Genomic DNA, 12,590 nt, shown 5'->3' with positions numbered 1-12,590 from the left:
TGAAGTGTTTGGGAAGGAAGATGCTGTGTCAACCCAAAATAGTTTTATTATTCTGTTTCCAGAAGGAAGGGGTGTGCAGAGTTTCTTCTAGCTCAGCACCTGAGTGGTGGCTGGAGCCTGCCAGGGCCTCCATCTGCCCATGTCGAGAATACACTAGGAATGGTGGTGCCAGAGGCAGATGCAACAGAGAGGGAGCTATGCTTCACCAGCTTGTCAACATGTCATTAGGGTGTTCCTGTGGGAACCAAGAGCAGAGTCAGGAGGCAGGAGACGTGGGAGGGAGGGAGGAGGGAGGAAGAGAGAGAAATGGAAGAGATGAAGGGGTCCATGCCAGTATCGCATTTATCCCTGTCAGGAAGAGAGCTCTATCAAACCAAGGCCAGGCCTATAAATCAGGCCATAATTAGTTGCAAAGAGAAAGCTTTAACATCCTCATCAAATTGATTAATACATCTTGCAGCTCGGGACAGGCTGGCCCTGCCTTGGAAAAAAACGGCAAGCTCGCCCAGCTGGGTGGGGATGGAGTTGGGAGAAGGGGCAGCTCTAGACGCTGCTGCGCGGAGCCCAGTGAGTTCTGCCTCTCTGTTTACTCACTTGAGGAAAGCTCTGACAGGTGGTAGGCAAGGCCAGTGCTTAGTCCAGGAGTCATCATGGGCCTGGAGCCTAAAAAATCAAATGAATGTGCTGGTTTTGCTAGGAATTAGCCCTGACACCACTGGCAAGTTATGTTTCTCCTTCTGGGTCTGTTTCACCATCTGTAAAAAGGACATGCTGGATTAGACGAACTTTGTTTCCTTCCAGTTCTGACACCATAAACGTCTATGAGCCCCGTGGACAAGGGCATCTGGAGGTCTTGGCCAGCGAAGACCCGACTACAGGTTCAATTTCTAAGATACTCAATGGGAGGTCAGGAGTTTGGGATAAGCTTAAATAATTTGGTCTAAATTTGTTTTTTTTTTAAAACGGAATGAACAAGTCAGCTACATAGTTCAGCTACATGTTGGAGGTGTAATTATATTCTCGAAAAAGAACTTCTACTGAATTTAAATATAAACATTTAAATGTAAGGAAAATTAATTTTTGAAAAGATTAAGAATATGTGCAACTGCCTTAAAATGATGAAAAATTCTATGACATTAACAAAAACTACAAATATTGTTATTAAGTCATATAAGGCAGTGTGTGGTGAATATAAATAAAATCTTTTCTTCTTTTTTAAAAAAAAATAAATAATTTGGTCTAACTCAGGCTTGCAATTACCAAGCTTTGCTGGTGTGTCCTTTCCTGAGGCCTAAGCAGCAAATGCCTTTCATCTTTCAACCCAGAACAGAGAGAAAAGACATAGATCAATTTGTGCTTACGCCCTGGCTCAACCACTTATTAGCCGTGTGTTGGGAAAAGTTACCTAACCGCTTCAGTTTCCTCCTGTGTAAGATAGAGATAATAATGTCTCCCTTCCTGGGCCATCATGAGGAGTAGATAAGATTTATGGTTGACAAGTAAGAGCCAGTACTATTATTATTCAGATGACTCTTGATATCTTAATAATGGCACCTAAATCACATGGAGACTGAAAAAGTAAAGTCCAGTAAAAAAGTATAGCCCTGATTCCCCACAAGATGTCCAACTAGTCACCCTCATGGGATGTAATATGAATAGGCAACATTTTGTTGTGCGAAAGGCACTGGACTTGAACTTGGAGGATTTGGGTTCTGATCCCACCTTTGCAACTTGTGAGTTGAGTGACTTCATGCAAGAGTCTTCACCTTTCTGAACCTTGCTTTCCTGAATCAGGAATATTTTCACATCCAATTAGATAATGTGTATAAATGATCCTCATAAGATGGAAATCATTATTCAAATATAAAGCATTTTATAAGCAATGTTTTGGATATCAGTCACCCTTGCTTGCTGCTGACTGCCCCCAAGTCTCGTATCTGGAAAAGCAAATCAAATAGAGTCTTTTCAAGTCGCTGGGACCTGCTTCATTGCTCAGAGGGACCCTGTGTCTTTATGTCTTCTATGAATTGCACTTTTTTGGTTTCCTGCTTTAACAAAAACTCTGACCTAATTGCTTATAATAAATGAAGATTCTCTGTTTGGTGGTGTTTGGGTCACATATAGTTGATGTAGTGACACTATAAAAAATCCATTCTTTCCTTTTTTCTAAAATAATTGAACTGTTGGGCATATGGGTGTGTGTGTGTGTCTGTGTGTATATTTTCCAGTCTTCTTGGCAGTTAGGATGGCCATGTGACTAAGTTCTTGGTAGAAGAATAGAAGCAAAGTGATGTGGACCACTTATGGGCTGGGACCTTAACAAATGGGTATGCCTCTTGTACACTTTTCATTTCTTCCTGGGACCCAGAACTTGTGTGTACCCTCAAACCAGACAAAGACCACCCTAGGGCATGGTGGAAAAGCAGGAATGAAGGAACCTGGGTCCTTGAATGACAGCATGGAGGAGAGCTTCCTGCCAACCTGGAACTCAGACTGTTCTGAGAGAGAAAAATAAACTTCTCTCTTGTTGAGTCATTGTATTTTGGGTCACCTTTATTTTTTTTAAATAAATTTATTTATTTTATTTATTTATTTTTGGTGGTGTTGGGTCTTTGTTGCTGTGCGCGGGCTTTCTCTGGTCGCGGCGAGTGGGGGGCTACTCTCCGTTGTGGTGAGCGGGCTTCTCACTGTGGTGGCTTCTCTTGTTGCGGAGCACGGGCTCTAGGCGTACGGGCTTCAGTAGTTGTGGCACCCAGGCTCGGTAGTTGTGGTTCGCAGGCTCTAGAGCGCAGGCTCAGTAGTTGTGGCGCACAGGCTTAGTTGCTCCGCGGCATGTGGGATCTTCCCAGACCAGGGCTTGAACCCGTGTCCCCTGCATTGGCAGGCAGATTCTTAACCACTGTGCCACCAGGGAAGCCCAGGACATCTTTATTATGAGTTTAATCTTTCATCCTGATTATTTGCTTCTTCCCCAGGAATCCAGAAATTTCCTTATTCATCCCACTATGTCTAGGCCACAGCATCAAATGTGTAAGACACATTAGAAGATTCCACTGTTCCTGTTGTATCTGAAGGCTGGCTCTGCATCTAGATCAGCGTCATCTTCTGGTAATAACTTTATTAAAGAACTCTTGATCCATATATACTCAAAACCAACACCCCTTAAGAAACAATCATCTCCATTTCCTTGTACCATGCTGCCATAACAAAACTTACTCTATTCCTGGAAAGTAGCTGCAAGTAGAAGGCCAAGGTAGGGGGAAGATGAAGCAGAAAATAAGACAACTGTAGATGGAGGATGCCTAGAGGGACCCATAGGAATCTGAACTGTGGGTTCACCTGGGCCAGGTGAAGGGGCAGGGAGAGCTCAAGGACCACAGACTGGGAGAAATGGACCAGAGGTGCCCAAATGGGCCTCTGATAGAGGAAGTGGAATTCTCAAAGTCTGCACACTGCTCTCTTATGGTTCTAATCCCCAAGAAAACTTGACCGTCGCTGGCTGACTCACTGGCTTCCTCTTTGGTTTGTCATCATCAGTCAAGATTTTTACATAGCCTATGACATTTAGAAAGCCTTCCTCCTGACACACACCCCTCCCCTTTTGGAATGTGCTCCTGGGCAGACTAAGAATTGCTCTTTAAAATGTTTAACTGAGCTCATGATTTAGAATGTGCGGATTGAATACCCTCTTTCGAAAGCCAAGAGCTATGGGAGTCTAGCCGACATGGGATCATGGGGGAGAGGAGAAAAACGAAGGAAGGACATGGCGCCAAATAGCCACAGGTGGGAGCCAGAGTGGGGAGGAGGGCTGGCCTCACTTTGTCACACCACTGGCCCGAATCGCAGGGCAGGGCCGGAAGGGAAGTGCTAGTTGCAAATGTTCCCACCTCATCTCACAGCTCACCAAATATTATGGCCTAGCACATAAAAGCCAGAGTACTAAGCTGCCAGGAGTGTTAAACTCAAGGAGCTGTGACCAGAAGCAGGCGGGCTCTGGGGATGGGAGTCGGGAGGCGGCTATGGCAGGCCAGCGGCTCCCATTCAGCACTGTGGCTCTCAGGCGGCAACTGAAACCAAGCAGGAAACTCAGCCCTTGCCCCGAAGGCCACCTCTGCCTCCTGCCTCTCCATGGTGAGAGCATTTAGGGGAGTCCCGCACCTCCTTAGCAGGAGCAGGCTACCTCTAAGTAGAAAATAAAGGCTTTCAAGCCACATAAATCAATGAAAATTAGCAGGAGTCAAGATGAAAAATCTATCCTCCATCACTTGGATGTTTGAGCCAAGGTTCCCGGTGATTTAGAGCTGTATAATTAGAGTGATCTGATCTCTCTCTCCCTCCCTCTCTCTCTCTCTTTTTTTCATCCTCCCTTCCCTTTCCAAAGTCCTCTCCTATGAGTCAGGTTCTCCTCTGGCTGGAAGCAAGTGCATGCACCTGTCAGCTCGGCACCATGATGGATCTCTGTTCTATCTTGGTTAGCCTCCGCCCCGCCTGCCCCTTAATGAACAGTCTGCCCCAGGGTAGGTATGAGCTGTGGGTGAGGAACCCACACCCTGAAGAATGCTGTAGAAGTAGAGAGGTGTGTCTGCTGACCCCAAGTGAAATGCGGCATCATCTCAGAAGTGGAGGAGGGGGGCTGGGGTAATCAGGACCCCTAACCTCTGAACTGGGGAGAAGATTGATGATGGCATGAAAGTTTCCCAGCCCTGCGCCCCCTGCCAGATTAGGAACGTAATCCAGCAGCTGAGGGAAGTATGAGCTGTGATCCACAGAGGTTAGGGGCCTGGATTTGCCTCAGAAAACAGGGACCTAGAGGGTGGTATGGGAAGTGAAGGTGGAATTTAGAGTCAGAGAGACACAGGTTCAAACCCCATCTCCATTACTTACCACCTAGATGACCATGAACAAGTTTCTCAAGCTCTTTGAGGCTCAGTTTCCACATCTTGAAAATTAAAATAGTGATACTGTCTCACAGAGCGGTAGTGAAGACTACATGGAGAAATGATGTAAAGTTGCCTGAACGTAGTAGCATCGGTTACAACATGGTACCTTCCTGCCTCTCAACTCTGCTTCTTGTGCAAGGCCGTATAGCAAGTTAGGAAAGGAATCAGAGCTCCAACCTGGGTCTCCTAACTTCTCATCCAAGACCTGGTATCTAGCTCAGGAATCTACCCCCTACAGGCTCTCAGTAGATGGCTTCACTGAATGGCAGAGAGAGCAGAATTAGAAGTTTCCTTTAGGAGGCAGACTAGAGCATGCCCGCGCTGAGGAAATAAGACTCATACCCAGCATGGTTGTTGTGCAGTGTGCAATGCCAGGTTCAAGTCCTGACTCAGCCACTTACAAGTCAAGACCCTGGACAATTCCCCAGGCCTCGGTTTCCCCCAATGTAAAGTGGTTATAATTGTAATTCTTGCCACAGGGTGGTTCTGAGGTTCAAAGAAAAAGTGGGTGGGAAAACCCTCTGCAAAGAATTCTATATGTATAATGGAATAAAATGTATATGGAATACATAATTACACTGTAAATCATTTCATCGACAGAATTTCTCTTAGGAAAGAAACTCTGCTTAGAAAATACCTTTATATGTGCTTGTCACATGGCAAATGTTACCACAACTTTAGAGAAGAGAGAGGATTGCTCTGATGAGAGAGAGGAAGAAGGAGAAAAGAGAGGAAGGGGAGTGAGGCTCCAACAGGATAGAGAGAGACCAGGTGTGGTGAAGAGGTGAGTGAAATTCCATACTGGTTGGAATGACCTGTGCGTGTTTTAAGAACACTGAGGCCCATTCTGCCATCTAAGCTGTTTGTGCTGTGTACTCTACGCTCTTCCTCTTGCGCCCCTGCAAAGTCATTGGGTGTACATCTATTAAACTCACCATTTTTGGAGCACCGACCACATACATCTGGTGATTAATACACATTCTTTCATTTATTCTCCAGTAACTTGCCACAGATAAAGAAACTGAGGGTCAGAAAACTTGGACAACTCGCTCAAGGTCACACGAGTGGCAGCTGGTAGGGGAGGGATTTTGATCAGTGTCCAGCTCTGGGTATTGGACCCTGTTGCCCCCTGGGCCCCAGTTTTCTGAGGTTAGAAAGGTCACTTAACTGCCCTGAGCCCCAGTTGTTCTATCTTTAAGAAGAAATGTCTCTATTGCTTCTCCCTTGCTCACTCAAATACTTGATAGATGAAAGAGGTAATAGATGTAAAGTACTTTGAGAGCTTTTAAAAAAACAACCCCATTGTGAAAGTAAGCTATTATTAATACCATATCTCACATACTAAAAGGCCTGCTTAATCCACCCTACCCTGTGGAGCTGAAGAGGACATTTCCCCCCTCTGTTTATCCTTTCCTGTCAAGTGCCAAGTCTGTTCCACTTCTTTCTCTCTCCACAGAAACTGAGCATATGGATCTCTCCTAAAAATGCCCAAGTCCAAACACCATGACCATCTCAAGTATTCCTTTCCTCCCATTCATCTCTCCAGCCCCCTCCAAAGATAGGGACTAACTAACCCCCGTGATGTGCTAGAAAATGTTTAACAAACAGCTTTCCAGAAAAAAAAGTCTTGTCCTGATCTGTAGCCTTTGCCAATTTCCTTGGTGTAAATACTCCCACCATGTCTAATTTCGAGCTGTCATTATGACATCATTGAGGGCAGAATTGGGAAGAGATGTGCAATAGCACACCAGTATATAGTAGTTCTACCATATAGCTACAACAGACATAAATAACCCCAAAAGGTTAAGTTACAGTAAAATTTAGCAAAATAATTAAGGGATGAGTTTTTCGTATTTATTATTTTTGTTTAAAAATATAACTTATTTAATTGTAACTTTATTTAATCTTAGTTTTTTAAAACAACTGGTTTGCAAAATTCTAGAAAAGTTAAAAATCAGCGCTCGCAAAGCAGATCCAGTCTACCTCTGTGTGCCTCGCACGTGCACACGAAAACAGACTGTAGCACAGAAGCCAAGGCGTGTCGGAGAAAGTGCCAAGTGCTCCTGTAATATATTTTTCTATTCCAGAAACAAGAATCGCACAACAAATAGTATGCTGGGTTGAAAATGGCTCCTTCAGTCTCAAAGACTCTTAAATTGGAGGTGCTCATCTAGTCCCCTTCCCTAACCACGACTCAGCAAGAACTCCTGGGTCCATTCTCCAGGGTCCTGTATTGATCGGGATCCTGTTGGGAAAGGTATGGCATGCTCCAGCAGGGTTTGTGTGAGAAGAGTTTAATAAAGGCATATGTATAAACATACGGGCAGGGTTGAGAGAAATGCACAGGGTGGTGAAGTTAGTCAGAGTGGGGAACCATTAGCACTCTAGGCCTGAAGGGTTGGGGAAGGAACATTCCCCAGAATCTGGAAAGAGCTGTAGGAGAGAGTGCCCCACAGGAGCTGTGGCCTTCAGTTGAGAAACACAGCCACTGCCAACCTGAGGCCCAGCTGGCAGGGATATGGCAGAATAAGGACCCCCATCTCCCACTCCCCCTACCTTCAGTCTTCTCCAGTGACTTGCTGCATGATATAAACGTGTCCTCCTTCCTCTTTAAAAACTTCAGGTAGAGGCACTGTTTCTTGAGCATTGACCATTGGCTGAACCCAACCAGAAGTCAGAGGACAAGTGAGCCTGTTGATGCAATTCATAAAGGTCACCTTCCAGCACCAGCACCAAGAGCAGGGGAGGTAAAAAGATGGAGAGGAGATTTGGAAAGGCAGAGAGAACATGCAGCACAGGTCCTTGGTGGCTCACTGCAGGAAGTCATTCCCATCCTAGCATCCTAGCCTAATGCTTCTGAAACTTCAATGGACATACTAACCATTTAGGGATTACAAGGCAATTTCTGACTCAGTAGGTTTTGGTTGTGGCCTAAGATCCCAGTTGAGGCTGATGTTGAGGCCTGTGAACCACCCTTGGGGTAACAGGGTCTTAAGCCATACCCATCCCAACCCCTAAGCCACAGGGTCTGTCTACCTAAGGAAAACCAGAGCTGTAAAAACCCCCTTAGTCATTCCCTTCTCACTTCTTACCTCCCCTTCCTTTCCTTCTCTCCAGATACTCTCTGTTGTAACTCAGTTATCTAGCAACAACCCCAAATTCTGTTCTCTGTCATCCCCCTCTCCCAATGTCAAGCTACGAAGAGGTGGGTTTGCAGACCCCCAGCTGAAGGCAGCCCTCTCCACTGAAGGAAACCCTTAGGGAATATTCACAATTCCCCACAACCTCCTCTGTCTGCTTCTTTCCTCTTCTTGTCCTTACCCCTACAGTCAAAGCTGCTTGAGAAAGCCAGTGACCTCCCAAAAGGAAAAAAGTTTCAGCCAAGCCCTGGGATGGGACAGGGGGAAAATGCTCTCACTCCCCACTAGAATTTTCCCCTGGGTAGAATAACGACCCAATGGCCAGTGCACTTTTGGTGCTGCCGGGGTGTCATTACTGATGGCCCCTGGCTATAATTCAGGCCCCTGCTCCATCCCTGGCACCTAAGGCAAGCCCTTTTGAAGTCACAGCTCTGGAAACTGTTCATAGACTCTAAATATTGAATAAACAAATGTGCTTGTGTTTGTGTGTGGGAAGGATGGCCACCAGGAGAAAAATCTTGGGTAGTACTCCCATTCCTGGACATGTATAAGCCAGAGATGCTCCCATTTTTGGATTAATGGGAACCCTCACTCAACTAGTGATGAGTGCTAGGTAGCAGCTTAAGCCTGCTTTCTTTCTTTCTTTCTTTCTTTTTTTAAATAAATTTATTTTTGGCTGCGTTGCTGCATGCGGGCTTTCTCTAGTTGCAGCGAGCAGGGGCTTCTCTTCGTTGCGGTGCATGAGCTTCTAACTGCGGTGGCTTCTCTTGTTGCGGAGCACAGGCTGTAGGTGTGCGGGCTTCAGTAGTTGTGGCACATGGGCTCAGTAGTTGTGGTGCATGGGCTTAGTTGCTCTGTGGCATGTGGAATCTTCCTGGACCAGGGCTCGAACCCGTATCCCCTGCATTGGCAGGCAGATTCTTAAACACTGCGCCACCAAGGCCTTCTTTCTTTATAGGTCAAGGATGCATGGGCTTGTGAGGCTTAGGAAGGATACCCCATGGTTAGCTGCATGTTAGGAGGAAGCAGCTGGGGCTTTAGTCCCTGGTAGAAGAAAGTCTGGCCCTAGGGATATCCCCACTAATTCCAGGTACGATGCAGGTGTGTGTGCCAGCTTATACGTATGCTATAAGTGCATTGCGGTGGCCAAGGGATGTAAAGTTGAAAGATGGGTCAAGGGAATGGATTAACATCATTCCTTCTCCTTGGAACCTAGATAATCTTAAGCAGGAACAATGCAAAAACAAAGGTAATTGGACCTAGCACCTTTGAGACTTTTCTCATTACCTATGGTCACCCGCCACAACTCCTGCATAGGATAATTTCCACGCACAGGTCTAGGAAAAGGCATAGTGAAGTGAGGATTTCCCAGGTTTGGTCTGTTAGTAAGATCAGCAAGATATCCAGACTCCATGAGTAAAAGAATCCCCAAGGGACACGTGTCCAGCGCCTGGGGATAATCCTGCTTGCTCCTTTTCCCAAGACAAAGCGGAAGAGGATGAGTCCCCAGATTTCTGGCTCCGGAACATACTGTCCCATACACTCACCGTATCATTTATTTGGCACTGATCATAAAAACCCCTGACACCATAGTGCAATTTGCTGTTTACAAGGAACTCTTCAAATACATTACCTCATTTATATTTTACAAGAAACCAGTGAGGTGAGGTGAGGTAGGTTTATCGCCATTTTACGAACAAGAAGCTGAGGTTCCAAGAAGTTAAATAACTTACCTAAGGGCACAAGACTCTTAGGTAGTAGAGCCAGGATGGGAATTCAGTTTTCCTGACTCCTAATGCAGTATGCTTTCTTTATGCTGCCTTCCTTCTCACACACTTCTTTGTCTATTAGCTACTGTTTTGGTATTTTCTGATATTGTTCCCTCATACATATGTAGGTGCCCTGCTCTCTCTGCTTTACTAATATTTCCTCAAAACCTATGATAATGCCCGCTACATAGTATGTGCTTAATAAAATTATGCTGAATGAGTGAATAAACAAAATAAATTATAAGCGGCCAGAAGGTGGGGCTCTAACTTTGACTTCTTGGGATCCCTCACGATCACTACACAGTGGAAGAGTAAATGTTACTGATAAGAAAAATGATATCCAGAGGGTGTGACTGACTCCCAGGAAGTCATCTGCCCTGGAAGGTAATATATTTTGAGGAAGAGGGTCCCTGCCGTGGCTTCTAGATTTCTATTCTTAGCATTTCTCATTACCTTCAACTGCCCCTCGCTCACCCTCAGGGTGAAGACATTTGGCCTGTGAACAGATGCCCAGAGGCTCAGGCCTGCATGTTTCTGATTTAGGAAAGAGGCACAGTGGTTTGTGTCTCCATGTGTTCCCACTGTCACCAGATAGGATAAAATGGTTTGTTTCTCTTGGCAGCCTCCACCCAACAGTTCCCCATGTGTGTGTTGCTTTCTTCAATTTTCCCCTCTACAAAATCTGGTCATGTTTAATAACAATAAATCAGAGGAGAGATTGCAGCCCGGAAGAGAAGTCAGGGGCAGCTGGGGTTTCCACATCTGGGGCCCATGCGGGTTGAAGCGATGACAATTCCTAATAAATGTTAATGGAGAACGTCCTCAGATTCATACACTCCAGCCATAATTTAGCCTGTCTCCATGCCAGATGACCTTTTGAACATGCAGAATACACCCATCATAGCACCAGCTACAGCCCTCGATCGCTTCCTGCATATGAAGTGGAAAAAAACAAGGCTTGTTGTTATTGATCATATTTCTCCGTTTTCCTTTCCCTGGATTTTTCTTCAAAGGCTCAGAGCCTTGGGGCCCCCAGCCACCCAGGTGGTTAGAGGCAAGGGAGTCAAATTGAAGGATGTTTCCCTCTGCTCCTAAAAGAGGCCTCGCAAAGTCTGACAGCCAATGCCATCCCTCATGACAGAGGGCTGGACATCAAAATACTGTCTACCCCCTTTCTTTGGTTTCTGAGACCCTTTGCTGATCCTGCTGACTCTGGCCCTTTCACCAGCCCCTCCTTACCTTCCCACTCCTTGTAACTAGTCGACCTTCAAGGCTGGCTTCAGTCTCTGGCTTTTCTCTTCCTACACGGTCACCTCCATGCGTCTAATGTCCGTGTCCGGTTTTCCAGCTCTGACCTCTCTCTCCAGATGCGGTCCTGAATTTCTAACCAGAGGCTGGGTGTTTTCACTTGAGAACCAGCCACTGCCTAAAATTCTATGTGTCTAAACGAACCTATCATCTCATCCAAACACAGCTGGCCACTTCTCCAAATTTCCATATCTCTGTTAAGTGTGCTTCTGCTCTTTCAGCTATATAGACACTCTCTGTCTGCTGCCTCCTTTTCCCATCTGGCGAGAGGGTCATTGAATTTTCCATCCCAGTATCACTCCTTTTAACTTCCACTGCCAGCCCGTACTCCAGGCCCTCATCACCTTACTCTGAAATTTCCTCCTACCTGGTCTCTCTGCAAAGCCACCCCTGAACACAGCAATTAGATACATTATCCCAAGATGCTGTCTTGATCATGTCCTTCCCCAGCTCAGAATTCTTCTGTGGCTCCCCACTGACATCATTATTATCGTCATTCAAACTTTTTCATAATTAGGTGCCCGTGGAACCGCCTAAGATTACATAATGTTGGAGCCAGATTTTTAGACTATAGAGCCCATGCTTTTTAAAATTGTTTCCCCCTTACCTGGTCTAGTGACATGCCTAATTAGAATTCATGTATTTATTCAACAAATATTTCTGGAGCTACCGCTACATGGCAGAGTCTGCTGAGAACTGGATGATAAAGTGGTAAGCGTGATAAACACTGTCCCTGGCCATATGGAAACACTTTCTAGTGGGGGAGACAAACAAATAAAGAGAGAAAACAGGCAAATAGATAAAATAATTTCAAACTGTGATAAGTGCTAAGAAACAGCTGGGAGAGAATAAGGGAGTGCTACAATATTTTAATCAGGTCTCTAAACTCTCACCTCTGCCATCACTACCTCTCCGGTTCCTGAAGGATATGATCACTTCTTGGGAACCCACCTTCAATAGCTCCAATAAGGACAAGCATAAGTACTATTTGTAAAACAAATAATTCCCCAAGGGCATCTCTATTTTTGTAGCCCAAATAGATAGTAAATAAATCAAGCTACATTTCTTGGACATTTAGAATCAAGAATGTAATCTAGTGACTCCTTGTTTGGACTGCAAATGGAATGGATCTTTACCTTAATGTATGAGGGACTCAGGTTAGACATGGTGAAAAACTTGCTGGCAAAACTTCAGTGGAAAAGGTGCCTGAGGGAGTGTATCAGTCGACTTTACTAAATAGTGCTGTATAACAAATAACCTAAAATCTCAGAGGTTACAAAACTTATTTCTTGCTTACGGGTTTGCAGATTGTCTGCAGTGCCTCTGTTCCATGTTGTGGATCTTGTTCAGGTCCGTGTACCTTCTCATTCTGGGACCCAGGCCAAAGTGACAGGGGCCTGCTCTTCTCATGGCCAAGGATAGAAATGGAAAAG

At 45.4% G+C, this 12,590-nt stretch overlaps 1 long non-coding RNA gene across 2 annotated transcripts in view; it reads right to left on the bottom strand.

Moving 5' to 3' along the window:
* Nucleotides 1-2,590: 2,590 nt before the first annotated feature.
* LOC117197739 (uncharacterized) overlaps nt 2,591-12,590 on the bottom strand; it is a 33,953-nt gene continuing 23,953 nt past the window's right edge. Inside the window, exons 8-11 of one of the 2 annotated variants that reach the window (XR_007473690.1) lie at nt 10,723-11,690; nt 7,497-7,631; nt 4,885-4,939; nt 2,591-2,872 (exon numbers count right to left, since the gene is read on the bottom strand). This is a non-coding gene — a long non-coding RNA (uncharacterized LOC117197739). The remainder of the gene's footprint in view (nt 2,873-4,884; nt 4,940-7,496; nt 7,632-10,722; nt 11,691-12,590) is intronic. The other variant, XR_007473689.1, reaches the window with a different exon arrangement.

This window comes from Orcinus orca, chromosome 19 (genome assembly GCF_937001465.1).
Source record: "Orcinus orca chromosome 19, mOrcOrc1.1, whole genome shotgun sequence".
Lineage (NCBI taxonomy): Eukaryota > Metazoa > Chordata > Mammalia > Artiodactyla > Delphinidae > Orcinus > Orcinus orca.
This window is presented reverse-complemented; position numbering and strand designations above follow the sequence as displayed.